This window comes from Lissotriton helveticus, chromosome 12 (genome assembly GCF_964261635.1).
Source record: "Lissotriton helveticus chromosome 12, aLisHel1.1, whole genome shotgun sequence".
Classification (NCBI taxonomy): domain Eukaryota; kingdom Metazoa; phylum Chordata; class Amphibia; order Caudata; family Salamandridae; genus Lissotriton; species Lissotriton helveticus.
The window spans coordinates 826098441-826113369 of record NC_136073.1 but is presented as its reverse complement, the minus strand read 5'-3'; the positions used below and the strand labels follow the sequence as shown (position 1 = coordinate 826113369).

General features: G+C 53.1%; 1 protein-coding gene across 1 annotated transcript in view; it reads right to left on the bottom strand.

Moving 5' to 3' along the window:
- Positions 1-14929, bottom strand: part of TIMM44 (translocase of inner mitochondrial membrane 44) — a 138303-nt gene that overhangs the window by 18489 nt on the left and 104885 nt on the right. The gene's annotated exons all lie outside the window — the stretch shown is intronic.

The window sequence follows — 14929 nt, the reverse complement described above, 5'->3', positions numbered from 1 at the left end:
CCGCCTCACTCAGAACCACCTCGCTTTCAGGAAGCTACTTAAAACCTGGATATTCGATAAGTAAATTCGTCTCCCTCCCACAAGCGCCTTGAGACCCACTGGGTGAGTAGTGCGCTATACAAATTTTTTAACTTGAATTATCACCCAAATTGTAACAAGAGCCACAGAGAATAGAAAAGCAGAGGGCGGAGTCAAATGATAACAAAAATAACTCATTCACCCTCAAGTGGGAAGGCTTAGGGATCTGCATAAGTTAGGGAATATTCATCTGAAAGAAGGTTAGTTAATCAACATATCTTCGCAAAGTAGTTTGGGTCCTACTCCTCCCTGCTTATTCACATAAAACATGGCTGTGTTGTTGTCTGTCAGAAGCACAACTGTTTCCTCTCCAGGAAGGTGGGATTATCTTCATAGAAAAACAATGCCCAGAACCTGATGTGAAAAGCCCTTTCTGAAGAAGGGTATAAAGTCTTGAATGTTGGATCTTCAAGATGGGCTGCCTAGCTACAGGAAGAAGCATCTGTTCCCAACCTTTAGCCGGGGTCTCCTTAGTCTGAAGACCTCCGTTAGAAGAATCTGAGGTGAAGCCGACCGCTGCAGGGAAGAAAGGAGATCTTAGTGAGGGGAGATTAAATTCTATGGCAGGACGGAGGCTCCGATTATGCTTACTCAATTTCTTTACTGACAAACAGCAGCCAATCAAAATGCAGTAAAGAAACAACTACAATACCCAGAAACACAGGGTAACCATAGAGTATGATAAGGTATAAATAGGGTCATAGAGGTGAACACTTCCTCTTTCTTTGCTGCTTCGCAGCCAGTTAAGTGCTTTTACATTACTCGCTTTTATTATAACTGCGTAGCCTTACCGCTTTTATGCCTTGTACCTTATTGCTAACGCTGTGTGCGCGTTTCAGCGCTTGCATTGCCGCTTTGTCAGAGTGCTTGAACGTTGTATGACGCGTCTTTGTCACGGAACCGGCTTCTGTGCCGGTGCCTTAGGAGCGTGTGCGACACCTCCTACCAGGGTTTTCTTAACCCGGTCTTCATTTGTGGAGCGGGAGCGGAGCTGAAAGGACGCGCGTCCCTCGCGCACCCTTTCTCGGCGGCAGCGGCAGTTCGCGCATGCGCGACGGTTTATTTACACGTCTCTTCGAGCGTGTTCTTCTTTACACGCCGCCTGTGCCTCAGCCTGTCAGAAACGGAGGACTTTCTCCACAGCGCCCTGCTTGCTGCCGTTTGAGCTCCTTGACGCCCACAAACAATTACAGTTTGTGGGTTGTAAAATTTGGATTAGGCTTTGCCTAGAGTGGGAAAAATTACTATTTTTTCGTATTTTGTTTGTGCAGGTCTGCTCCCTCCACATTTAATTCAGTAGTTTCTACACATTTTCTCTGTGTTATCAGACTTGCGCAAGGGGTACCACTCCCCCAAATTATCAGGCTTTGCCTCTTTAAGTGCTAACCTTCACTGGGCATTATCGGCTGTCATTATAGCCATGGCAGACTACTGTGATGAAGAAGGTTATGGATATTATGAGGAGGAGGAATCCTCTACTTCATTTGATGATTTTATGGGCCAGGCGCTTTGTCAAGCAATTGCGCCTTTGAAGAAACATCTGGCAGATTATGCTGCGCAACATGGCTGGGTGCCTCCTTCCTCTGGGCGTTCCAAAAAGTCCCCAAAAAATCCACATTCCAGCCATTTTGAAAAACTTGCAAAGACCCTGTCTGCTCCTTCTGCAAAGAAGCGCAAGAAGTCCTCTCGTTCTGATCCTCCATCTGACACGGATGACGACACGTCCTCGTCTTCTTCCTCCGAGCCTTCTAAGCCTCCTCCCTCCAAAAAATCGCGTAAGGAGCATTTTGTTGACGCGCCTTCTTCACCTCAATTGTTAACCTTCAATCCCTCTGATATTATCCACCCACATTCTTCTTCTTGGTTGCCTGCCCCCGAGGTGGCTCAATACATTCAATCCCACATCCGTCAATCCTTTGACAAGGATGTGAGGGCGCGTTTGCGCTCCGAGTGCCCACGTCCTGATTTACCAAATAAGTTGGCCGCTACTCCTGATGTAGATCCTACGATGATCACTTACATGAGGAAATATTCAAAAGACCCTACCAAAGGCTTGGATAGATCGTGGCGTTTGTGCCAAGACAAACTTTTGGATCTCTTGGGCCCACTTACAAAAATACTGAATTTGGGATACCAAGCCAAAGAATCTGGTTCCATAATTGACCCGGATGACCTGGTCGGTTGGTCTCAGCGGGCTATCTGTATGCTGGGCAACGCTAACTGTGCCTTGTCCACTGAGCGCCGGCGCTCCATCCTGATGAAACTAGATCCACGTCCACGTCTGACGGATTTGGCCTCTTTGGAGTCGGGCCCTATGGCCCAAGGTTTACTTTTTGGTACCCCCTTCCTGAAAGAACTGTCAAACTTTGTTTCCACCTTTAGTGGCCTTGACAAGGCCCAGTCTAATTTGAAGCGGGCTTTCTGTCCGGTTTTTGGCAGGGCCGGACGAAGGGGGCGTTCGTTCGGCCGTGGTTCCGACAATGCTCCCCAGCGAGGGAACAAGTCCCAACGTGGTGGTCAACAGCAATATTCTTCAAACAAATCTTCCTTCTACCCCTCTAAAAGGAATAGAGGACAGCCTGGCAAAGGTGGATATTCCGGAGGTCATGGAGGACGTCAAGACTCTTCCCCATCAGGTGAGCTTGTTTTCAGCTTCAAATGTAATTCTGGGGGGCAGGATTCAATTTTTTCACGACAATTGGCGTTTGATCTCAAACGATGCCTGGATTCTGGAGACGGTGAAAGGGTACAAGATAGAATTTTACTCTCGCCCTCACCAAGATCTTCGGCCTCGCCCCCTTGTTTTTTCCCAACAAGATCAGAACTTCATAACCGAGGAAGTCTCCTCTCTTTTGACAAAGGGAGCCATCATTCTTACTTCTCCTCATCCACAAGGGTTCGTCAGCAATGTTTTTCTCGTGGAGAAAAAAGGGGGAGGATCTCGTTTAGTCCTCAATTTAAAGGACTTCAACGGCAATGTGGTTTATCGCCATTTCAAGATGGAGGGCATTCATCTTCTACGAGACCTTCTTCAAGAAGGGGATTGGATGGTTCGTCTCGACCTAAAGGATGCTTATCTGTCAGTACCGATTTATGCTCCTCATCGCAGATTCCTTCAGTTCCAATGGTTGGGCAGGTGGTACGAGTACAAGGTTCTTCCTTTCGGCCTGTCCTCCGCTCCGTGGTGCTTCACGAAGCTCCTCCGTCCAGTGATGGAGTCTTTGCGGTCACGCGGAGTGCGTCTTATAGTCTATCTAGACGACATTCTCCTTTTGGCTCAATGCCCTGTTCTTCTACAGTCTCACTTGCACTGGTCCATAGACCTTTTGCAATCCTTGGGTTTTCTTATCAATCCCCTGAAGTCAGATTTTTCTCCATCCCAATCGATATCTTTCCTGGGTTTTCAGATAGACTCGGTCTCTTGTCAGCTTCTTCTTCCAGGTCAGAAGATGAGATCCATCAAGAGGGACTTGAGATCGTTTCTTGCTCAACAGACTGTCTCGCTCCGGTCAATAGCCAGGATTGTAGGTCTCTTATCGTCTTCCATCCAAGCGATCTTTCCAGGACCTCTGCACTATCGGGCTCTTCAGCGCCTCAAAATTCGTCATTTGCAGAAGGGTCTTCGTTATTCAGATCACATCCTCCTCTCGGAGGATGCCAGGACGGAAATGAGATGGTGGTTAGACCACATGGATTCCTGGAACGGACGGGCTCCTTCGCGATTCGGTGTCTCACCCCTCAGAAAACGAATTGTTGCATTCTTCTCCGAATGGACAATGTATCGGCGGTTCGTTATGTGAACAAACTGGGGGGTACCAGATCCAAGCTTCTCTCGGAGATTGCGAAGGATTTTTGGCACCTTTGTCTGGAGCGCAAGATCACGATTATTGCGGAATACCTGCCGGGTTCTCGCAATCTGATCGCGGACTGGAACTCTCGTCACCTGAGAGATTTCAGCGTTTGGAGGCTCCATCCTCGTGTGTTCCGCAAGCTGTCCCGCATTTGGGGGACTTGTCATCTGGATCTTTTTGCCTCCCGGCTCAACACCCAGCTTCCCCAATTCTACAGCTGGCGTCCGGATCCGGAGGCGCTGGCCACGTACGCATTTCTCCAGACGTGGCCTCGCCATCTGTGCTATGCATTCCCGCCGTTCCTCATGATTCCCCGGGTGCTGGCCCGAGAACGTCTTTTATTGTCGGAATTGATTCTAATCTCCCCTCTTTGGAGGGCTCAAGCGTGGTTTCCAGTTCTTCTGGAGATGAGCTGCTCGACGCCCCTTCTACTTCCTCACATGTGGAACCTCCTGTTAGATCCGCTCTGCGAGCCTCACCCACTGGTACTGTCCGGTCAACTCCTTCTGGTAGCATGGAGAATTTCGGGGGACGCTGGCAAATCCAGGGCTTATCGGGCGACGCTACCAGATTTATCAACGAGGCTTGGGCACCCAACACACACAAGCGTTATGCATCAAGCTGGAAGCGCTGGTGTGATTGGTGCTCACAGCGGTCGGTGGATCCCGTTTCAGCGGATCTTTCTTTAATTCTTAATTTTCTGGCGTCCCTCGCATCCTCGGGGCTAGCCTACAGAACAGTTAATAACTTTTGTTCTGCAATTTCTGCAGGCCATGTGCCTCTTGATGGTAAACCAGCGGGAGAACATCCCCTGATCTCTAAATTGTTGAGGGGCATCCGGATGGTAAAACCTCCTTGTCCCAAGTATGTAGCCCTTTGGGATGTCTCAGTTGTTTTGCGTTTCTTGTCGGCCTGGCCTTCTAATTCTCTTTTTACACGCAAACAACTGTCAGCCAAGCTCACTATGCTTTTGTGCTTGGTCTCTTGCAAACGAGTTTCTGATGTGCGGGCCTTGGATCTCGCTGGTTGGTCTTTCTCTCCTGAAGGTGTTACCTTTATTATTTCAAAGAGGACTAAGTGTAATACGCCCTCAGTCTCTTACACTTCTTTTCCCCACAATCCTCAGTTGTGTGTGGTTCAGTGTATTAAAGATTATGAGGTAAGTACGGCGCCTTTTCGGCATGATTTACAGGGCCAATTGCTTATTGCATTGCAGAAACCTTTCAAACCGGTAACTCCGGCTACTTTGGCACGTTGTTTACGTTGGCTCATGCATGAAGCGGGCATTGACATTTCTCTGTTTGGTGCTCATTCTGCTAGAGGAGCCATGGCTTCTAAAGCTTTTTCCATGGGTGCCAGCCTTCAGGACATCATGAAGGCTGCGGATTGGTCATCTGAAACTGTGTTTAAAACTTATTACTTTAAGCCTATTCTTGATGTTGCATCTGTTGTGGTGGCGAAGCTTTAAACAAGCATAATCGGAGCCTCCGTCCTGCCATAGAATGGAAAATTTGCTAACATTCGTGCCAAGAATTTTCATTTCTATTAAGGACAGGAGGCGAGGATTATCCCACCCTTATTTCATGATTGTCTTTATATATGCATATTGCTTTTATACTGTATACCTCTGGTTCTTCTTTATGAAATGTTTTCCCTCCCTGTAATGATTACTATGTTCAATTTTTGGGGAACAGTTTTACGGCCTTTGTCTCTTCCTTCAGGCTCCGACCTTAAATGAGGTGTGCCGGGATTTTCTTCTCCTGATTGGTCTCTTGCTGTTCCTCTGGTTCTTTGAAGTTCCTTCTCCACGTCAGCAGGATGAAGACCTCTCCGGGGGATCCCTTTGATGGATTGTTTACCTTTATGTTGCTATACTTATTATTGACTATGGACAAAGAAAGAGGAAGTGTTCACCTCTATGACCCTATTTATACCTTATCATACTCTATGGTTACCCTGTGTTTCTGGGTATTGTAGTTGTTTCTTTACTGCATTTTGATTGGCTGCTGTTTGTCAGTAAAGAAATTGAGTAAGCATAATCCTCGCCTCCTGTCCTTAATAGAATTGAAAATTCTTGGCACGAATGTTAGCAAATTTTCCATCCTTCAACGCATTTCACTGAGGATGCGTGCCCGTTCAAGATATCTCATTCACAACCGCGAATGTAGGATTGCAGCTATGTAGGATGGCAAAAGTCCCAGGAGTCTCAAGATTTATTTTTAAGGCTGATATGGGTTATGTGAAAGCTTCAATGCCTGCACCTGGACACCGGCAGGGGTGACAGGCAGCGCACTACAAATCCACCTTACATTACATTGTTTGGATGCAGACTAGTCTGTCCTAGGCAAAAAAAGCCCAATGCTGGCACGCTTCTAGAATTACGCAAATAAACTGAATCCACTGAAGCAGAGTAAGAAAAGACTTCTCCTCGTACACTGAGAATCCAACCTCTCACAAAAGGGTGATTCCTGTGAGCTGGGCTCATTGAAGCAGACAAAGGACAATGGTTTGAAAATCCAAAATAACATGTGGTCCCCATTTTTAACAGAAGGCTAGTTTTAATGTTTCTTCAACCTGGAAGGAGCCACTCTCAATCGTCAAGATATTTGTGTGGAAAGGATGTTTATGAGGCGACAGGGGGAGACCTCTTTAAAGACAGAGCGAACAGCCTCAAGCTATGATCAGGAGGACCAATGGTCTGAAGTTATCTCCCACTGTCTTTGAAGGAAGGCCAACACCAGTGCCCGATGGGATTTCTGCACACAGTCCAATGTTTCAGAAACGTATGGCAGTGGTTCGGATGGCTGGAGAAGCCTGGTGCTCTTCTACACCTGGGGAAAAAAAGATTGTTATTCAATCACTGACTGCTGAATTGGTGACTACACCCTTTGAATTTGCGATATTGATTGTGGAAGATTTTTTTGGGAGAATATCAAACCCAGTCCACTGGTGGTAGGTAGCACATCCCTCACTAAACCTCCCAGAGAGTGATCTGCCTCGGCCATTTGAAGACTTTGCCATCAAGTGGCATAACCAACAACTAGGCCAGGGCATCACACTATGAGTCCATCTGTTCTCAATCATGCATGTCTTGAGTGAACCACATCTACACCCACTATGTCCACGTCCACTTGTTTGGCTTATTTCGCCAGTGCTAATTGAAGAGAACAATACACTTAACAAGGACTTTACCGCTGTTTGGGAGCCTTGAAAATCCCACAGAATCCATATCATATTCATAATTATGCCCAAACTACGATCACTTGCTGAAGGTTATGAAAGCGAAGTTAATTCCATCTTTGGATTATGGTTCTTTGATCTTCCGTGGCAAAGATGCGAAAATACTTGATGATATTGAATTAAGGACATATAAATCAGTTGTTAGGATTCCCAGATACATTAGTCGTGCCAATATAAGACTGGAATTTGGTCGGAAGAAGCAGATTTTGGCCCGACAATCTACATTTTTAAAGATCCTTATTGACACTGTCTCGAGCTGAGGAGGGTTCTCTAGCAAATCTGTGTTGGCTTGAGATAACAAAAAGTGAATAAGCGAGCAGTTGGCAAACTTATTTAAATGAGTGCTTATGTGATTTCGAATGTCCAAACTTAGCAGATGAAGTGAGGAGTAAAATGGTTTTCAAAAAATCAATTAATCAATTAGCTGCTTCATTGTTGTTAGACGGGGACCTGGAGGGTCGGCCGAGCACAAGGGGAGAGGCCTCCGGTGAAGGCCGTCTCCAGCGATCGTACAGACAAGTAACTTCCCCCCCCCCCACAGATGGACACCACACGAAGGTCAGAGTAACACCTTTTATAGGCAGTTCTTGAAGTAAGGTAGTACGATACAAGGAGATCAGGACACGATGATCCTCTCAATTCTAGTCTCTAGTAGGGAAAGGGGGTAGCGGGACAGTCTTGGTACCTACGGGTACTGAGGTGAAACGGCGGTAGCTCACAATCCTCGAGCTCGGCGGTCGGACGGGTCGGACCGCGGCAGCGCCAGCAGGTCCCGAAGAGATCGTAGGTGGCAACGGGCCGCGGCAGCGCCAGCAGGTCCCAACGAAGATGGAAGTTACAACGGGCCGCGGCAGCGCCAGCAGGTCCCACGAGGATGAAGGTTGCAGAAGGCCACGGCAGCGCCAGCAGGCAGGACGATAGTTCACAAGGCAGGGCTGCGGCAGCGCCAGCAGTCCGTCAAGGATGAGTTCTTCTCGGTGTCTCTCGACTCCAGGATACAACTGCCTTCCTGCTCTGGGGCTCCTCGGTTATAGGTCTGGCGCCCTTTGATGTCCGGACCCTCGCACTGGGAGGTCGGGAGGTCCGGGATGAGGGAGTCCAGACACCCAGCAGGGGGGTGGAGCCAGCACCCGGGGAGGCTGGGGGCGATCGGCACCTGGCGGGGGAGAGCCATCGACACTTCTTTCTCCCATTAGCCTGCCAAGTGGTCCGTTCACCTCCTGGATGGATGGTGGTGCCGGGATGGCGGGGCCTGGCCGGGCCCAGGGTTGGGGTCGAGCTGAGGCCACGCGGCCGCGTGGTGCAGTGTCCAAGATGGCGGCTGGGCCGGGCAATGGGGCTGCCGGGGGCCCGGGCCCGTGACACAGAGATATCCGGGAGCAGGCGTCCCGGAGGGGACGGGTTGCGGGTTGCTTCTGCGGGTAGCCCCCGGAGAGCCGGTGTCTGGGCCCTGTCATGCAGGGAGGGAGCGAGCCCTTCGTGGGGCCTGTCCAACATGCGTCCCCCCCAGCTGAAGGCGGGGAGAGTCACCCATCCTCTTGGGGACTCTCCTCGTCGAGGCGGAAAAAGCGGGACAGGCCATCCGCGTTGGCGTGGTCTTGGCCAGGGCGATGCTCCACAGTGAAGTCCATCCCCTGCAGGGAGATGGACCATCGCAATAGTTTGGGGTTCTCCCCCCGCATTTGCATTAGCCATTGCAGGGGCCGATGATCTGTTTGTACCCGGAAGTGGGTTCCGAAGAGGTAAGGCCGGAGCTTCTTGAGGGCCCATACTACTGCGAAGGCCTCTCGCTCAATGGTGCTCCAGCGCTGTTCTCGGGGCAGGAGGCGTCTGCTGATGAAGGCCACTGGTTGGTCGACTCCCTCGGGGTTCAGTTGGGAGAGGACGGCCCCGATGCCATGGTCTGAGGCATCAGTCTGGACGATGAACTCACGGCTGTAGTCGGGGGCCTGGAGCACAGGAGCGGTGCACATGGCGGCCTTCAGCCTCTCGAAGGCCGCTTGACAGTTGGGAGTCCAGTTGACTGTTTTTGGGTTGGTCTTGGATGTGAGTTCCGTGAGGGGCCCCACAATGCTGCCATAGACCTTTACGAACCGCCGATAGTATCCGGTGAGCCCCAAGAAGGCTCGGACCTCGGTTTGGGTTACGGGGGGGGTGCCAGGACTGGATGGCAGCGATCTTGAGCTGGAGGGGGGCCACCAGACCGCTCCCCACTTGGTGTCCGAGGTAGGTCACGGACCCCTGGCCGATTTGGCACTTGCTGGCCTTGATTGTGAGGCCGGCCCGTTGGAGGGCCTGCAGGACCCCTCGGAGGTGGCGGAGGTGGTCTGACCAGTGGCGGCTATACACCGCGATGTCGTCCAGGTATGCGGTGCTGAACTCTTCGAGGCCCGCCAATACCTGGTTCACAAGTCGTTGAAACGTGGCTGGAGCGTTTTTCATGCCGAATGGCATCACTCTGAAATGGTAGTGTCCATCCGGGGTGGAGAAAGCGGATCGTTCTTGTGCCCTGGGGGTGAGGCCGATCTGCCAGTAGCCCGCCGTCAGGTCGAAGATGCTTAGGTAGCGGGCCACCCCCATGCGGTCAACTAGTTCGTCGGCTCGGGGGATGGGGTGAGCGTCGGTTCGGGTGACAGCGTTCAGACCCCGATAGTCGACGCAGAACCGGAGCTCGGGTGTGGTGCCCGGGGCCGCAGCTTTGGGGACCAGTACAACCGGGCTGGCCCAGGGGCTGTCCGAGGGTTCGATGACTCCGAGTGCGAGCATCTTGGAGACTTCTTCTTGGATGCAGGTGCGTACCCGATCTGGTACTCGGTACGGCCGGTGTCGGATAGGAGGACTGTCGCCAGTGGCCACGTCGTGCAGACACCAGGGGGTGACCCCGGGTGTGAGGGAGAATAGGTTTGCAAATTGCAGCAGGAGGGCCCGACAGTCTTGGCGATGCTCCGGGGTCAGAGCCTCGGAGAGTTGGACCCCGTCCACTGAACCATCTTTTTCCCCGGCCCCCAGTAGGTCAGGGAGGGGCTCGGAGTCCTCTTCCGCCCCACTGTCTGTAGCCATCAGCAGGCTGAGCTCCGAGCGCACGAAGTGGGGTTTGAGTCTGTTGGCGTGGAGGACCCGGAGGGGGTTCCGGGGGGATTCCATGTCGATGAGGTAGGTGACGGGGCTCTTACGCTCGATCACCTTGAAGGGCCCCGTCCATTTGTCCTGTAAGGCACAAGGTTCGATGGGGGACATCACCCATACCTGCTGGCCAGGCTCGAATTCGATGGAGGAGGCATGTTGATCGTACCACTTCTTCATGTCCTCCTGACTGGCTTCAAGATTGGCTTTGGCGAGCTCTCTGAATCGCCGGGTCTGATTACGGAGGGTCAGGAGGTACTTGTAGACGTCTGGAGGGGTCTTCAGGGGGGCCATTTCCCACTCTTCTTTAACTAGGCTGAGAGGCCCGCGAACAGGGTGTCCGTACAGGAGTTCGAAAGGGCTGAAGCCGAGGGACTTCTGGGGGACTTCTCGGTAGGCGAAGAGGAGGCACGGTAGTAGCACGTCCCACTGGCGGCGTAGGGGTTCTTCCAGCCCCATGATCATCCCCTTGAGAGTGCGGTTGAATCGCTCGACCAGTCCGTTTCCTTGCGGGTGATAGGGGGTTGTGAATTGGTAGGTGACTCCGCACTGTTGCCATAGGGATTTCATATATTTTGAAATAAAGTTCGTGCCCCTGTCGCTGACGACTTCCCTGGGGAATCCCACTCGAGAGAAGACCCCCATTAAGGCTCGACCTAACACTGGTGCTGTTACAGTTCGAAGGGGAACCGCCTCAGGATAGCGGGTGGCATGGTCCACCAGGACCAGGATGAATCGATGCCCTTGTGCTGTTCGGGGGTCCAGGGGCCCCACAATGTCTATTCCCACCCTTTCGAACGGGGTGGTCACAACGGGGAATGGTTGCAGAGGTGCCTTGAGTTTGCGGCCGCTCTTCCCGCTTGCCTGGCAGGTCGGGCAGGACCGGCAGTGGGTGGAGACGTCATTTCTCATTTTCGGCCAGTAAAAGTGAGTCACCAGGCGGTTGTATGTTTTGTCTTGCCCCAAGTGTCCAGCCAGGGGGACATCATGGGCCAAGTTCAGAAGGAAGTCTCTGAAACGGAGGGGCACCACCAGCACTCGACTGGCCCCCAGCTCCGCTATTCTTTGTTCGCTGTACAGTAGGTCATTGTCCCAATAGATCCAGTGGGCCCCTGCGGTGTCTCCTGCGCCCTGGGCGAGCGTTTGCTGTCGCAGTCCCTCGAGGGAGGGACATGTCTTTTGCTCTTGCCGGAATTGTTCTTGGGTGGGCCCCCCTTCCTGACGCCACTGAGCCAGGTCCGGAAGGTCTTGGGGCTGAGCGGGCTCTTCGTGGGTTTGTTCCGGGGTGTCGGTAGGGATGGAGTCTCCCTCTGGAGCGATCGGGGGAGGAGGTGCTGGCCATTCGGGTTCTTCAGATCTAGGGATGGTGTCGGCGGCCATGGACCGGGTTGTTACGCACGCCCAGCCCGGGAGGCCTAACATCCCCAGGTGCTCTCTTCTTTCAACGGCTGCCCACGGGGAACTCTCGAGATCGTTCCCCAGGAGGCAGTCCACGGGGGCATCGTCGCGGACAGTCACTTTTAACATACCGGAGACTGCTCCCCATTCGAAGGGGACGCAGGCCATCCGACACAGGCTCTCCGAATTGTCGGCCGATCGGACGGGGCAAGGAACGCTTGGCAGAATTTGTTCTGGGGTCACCAGGTGACAACGGACGGCCGTCACACTGGCCCCTGTGTCACGCAGGGCTTCGGCCTTACGCCCATTTATGTTCACCCACTGGCTGTATTTCCTGGTGTTGGCTGGTAGGGGAGCCCGCGGGATCAGGTCTCTTCCCCCTAGGCAGGCCAGGGTCATGGCGGCAGGTTCCCACTCGGGCTGCTCCTGCTCATACTCTTCAGGCTCTTCGGAGACTTGCTCTTCTCCTAGGGCGGCGGCAGCCACCTGGCGGGGTCCGGGGGTCTGGTTCTTTGGGCAGGTCGGGTCACTGGCATAGTGGCCGACTCGCTGGCATCGATGACACGTAACGTTGGCTCGGAACCCTGGGCGCATCGGGGGGTTGCCCCGGCCGGCCGGGGGCGGGGTGTTGTTGGCGGGAGCGGCCGGGACGGCGTCTCTGCCCCGGCCCTGTCCTCCTCCTCCTCCTCCTCGGGGACGATGATGACCTTGGTTGGTTCTGTTCTGCTCGTTTGGCCCACTCCGGGTCACTCGGGTGCTCTCCCATCGGTCAGCCTCGGCGGCGAGCTGCCGTGGGTCAGTCAATTTACTGTCGAGGAGGTGCTGCCTGAGCTCGACGAAGCAGTTGTTGGAGAGGTGCTCCCACACAATGAGGTTGAAGAGCTGTTCGTAGGTTGTTACGTTGCTACCCTTGATCCATCCCTCGAAGGCTCGGCTGAAATAGTTCACATATTCTATCCAGGTTGTACCCGGGATCCGGGTGCAGTTGCGGAACCTCTGGCGGTACATCTCGGGCGTCAGACCATATCGACTGAGGAGGGCGGCCTTCATGTGGTCATAGGACGTCATTTGATGGTCCGGAAGCTGCAGCAGGGCATCCCGGCCTTCATTGACGAATCTCCCCCATAGACCGGCTCCCCAGTCACTTCGAGCGATCCGGTGGGCAGTCATGGCGATCTCGTAGGCCTTGAACCACTGCTGTATGTCGTCGTTCCGATAGTATTCACGGACCACATCCTTGGGGATGTGGACCTTCTGTTCGGTAGTACCTGGGGGGCGCGGTTGCTCGGGCACCCCTAGGTCTTTGTTCTGTTTGCGCATTTCTATCTCCGCTAGCTTGCACTCGTGTTCGTATGCCAGTCTTTTTTCTTCGAGTTCTCTCTGTCTCTGCTTTTCCTCTCGCTCTTCTTGGAGCCGTAAGTGTTCTAAGTTCATCTTTTGTTCTGCCAGTTTCAATTCTCCGTCTAATTTGAGCCGTGCCAACTCTAACTCGTGTAGTCTATTTTTCTCTCGTTCTCGGATCTCTTCCCGGGAGAGATCCGTTCTCCTTTCTTCCGTCAGAGTGGTGTTTGTCTCCGGGGCTTCGGGGTCCCGGGGTCCGGCGATATTTGTCTCTGCCCAGGATTCTAGGGCGTGTTTGAAGTCCTCTTTCGTGCTCAGACCGGTGGTGGCAATGCCTAGTTCTATGCAAAATTGTTTTAGCTCTCGGTGGTTGTACTCTTCCAGTTTTTCCATCTGGAATTTCTCTGCAGATCCGCTCTCTCTGGTCGTCATTGTGGATTAGTCGTAGGGTGAGTTACTCTCTGTACGGTTACGCATTGGTTCGGATCCCACCGCTGCCACCAATGTTAGACGGGGACCTGGACGGTCGGCCGAGCACAAGGGGAGAGGCCTCCGGTGAGGGCCGTCTCCAGCGATCGTACAGACAAGTAACTTCCCCCCCCCCCACAGATGGACACCACACGAAGGTCAGAGTAACACCTTTTATAGGCAGTTCTTGAAGTAAGGTAGTACGATACAAGGAGATCAGGACACGATGATCCTCTCAATTCTAGTCTCTAGTAGGGAAAGGGGGTAGCGGGACAGTCTTGGTACCTACGGGTACTGAGGTGAAACGGCGGTAGCTCACAATCCTCGAGCTCGGCGGTCGGACGGGTCGGACCGCGGCAGCGCCAGCAAGTCCCGAAGAGATCGTAGGTGGCAACGGGCCGCGGCAGCGCCAGCAGGTCCCAACGAAGATGGAAGTTACAACGGGCCGCGGCAGCGCCAGCAGGTCCCACGAGGATGAAGGTTGCAGAAGGCCGCGGCAGCGCCAGCAGGCAGGACGATAGTTCACAAGGCAGGGCTGCGGCAGCGCCAGCAGTCCGTCAAGGATGAGTTCTTCTCGGTGTCTCTCGACTCCAGGATACAACTGCCTTCCTGCTCTGGGGCTCCTCGGTTATAGGTCTGGCGCCCTTTGATGTCCGGACCCTCGCACTGGGAGGTCGGGAGGTCCGGGATGAGGGAGTCCAGACACCCAGCAGGGGGGTGGAGCCAGCACCCGGGGAGGCTGGGGGCGATCGGCACCTGGCGGGGGAGAGCCATCGACACTTCTTTCTCCCATTAGCCTGCCAAGTGGTCCGTTCACCTCCTGGATGGATGGTGGTGCCGGGATGGCGGGGCCTGGCCGGGCCCAGGGTTGGGGTCGAGCTGAGGCCACGCGGCCGCGTGGTGCAGTGTCCAAGATGGCGGCTGGGCCGGGCAATGGGGCTGCCGGGGGCCCGGGCCCGTGAGACAGAGATATCCGGGAGCAGGCGTCCCGGAGGGGACGGGTTGCGGGTTGCTTCTGCGGGTAGCCCCCGGAGAGCCGGTGTCTGGGCCCTGTCATGCGGGGAGGGAGCGAGCCCTTCGTGGGGCCTGTCCAACAATTGTCTACTATAATGGATAAAGAAGAATTAAGGAAAAAAAACATCTATGGTCAATAGTTAACTCTTTCGGCAAACTGGCTCCCCAACCTTATTTGTTATTTCATTTAAAACCTTTGATTAAGAATAAATTCATGTTATTTAGGTTTGGGAAATATCCAACCAAAGACGGAACTCCAAACTGGGAGAAAAAGTGGCCGTCCAACCTTTGTAGGTTATGTGGGCTGCGCGATGAAACCCTACTGCACATAGTAACCCTATGCCCAAAATTGCTAGAAGAGCGGAAGGCCATCTTAAAGCCTATTTTTAATGAATTGGGAGTAAGAACTTGCAGGA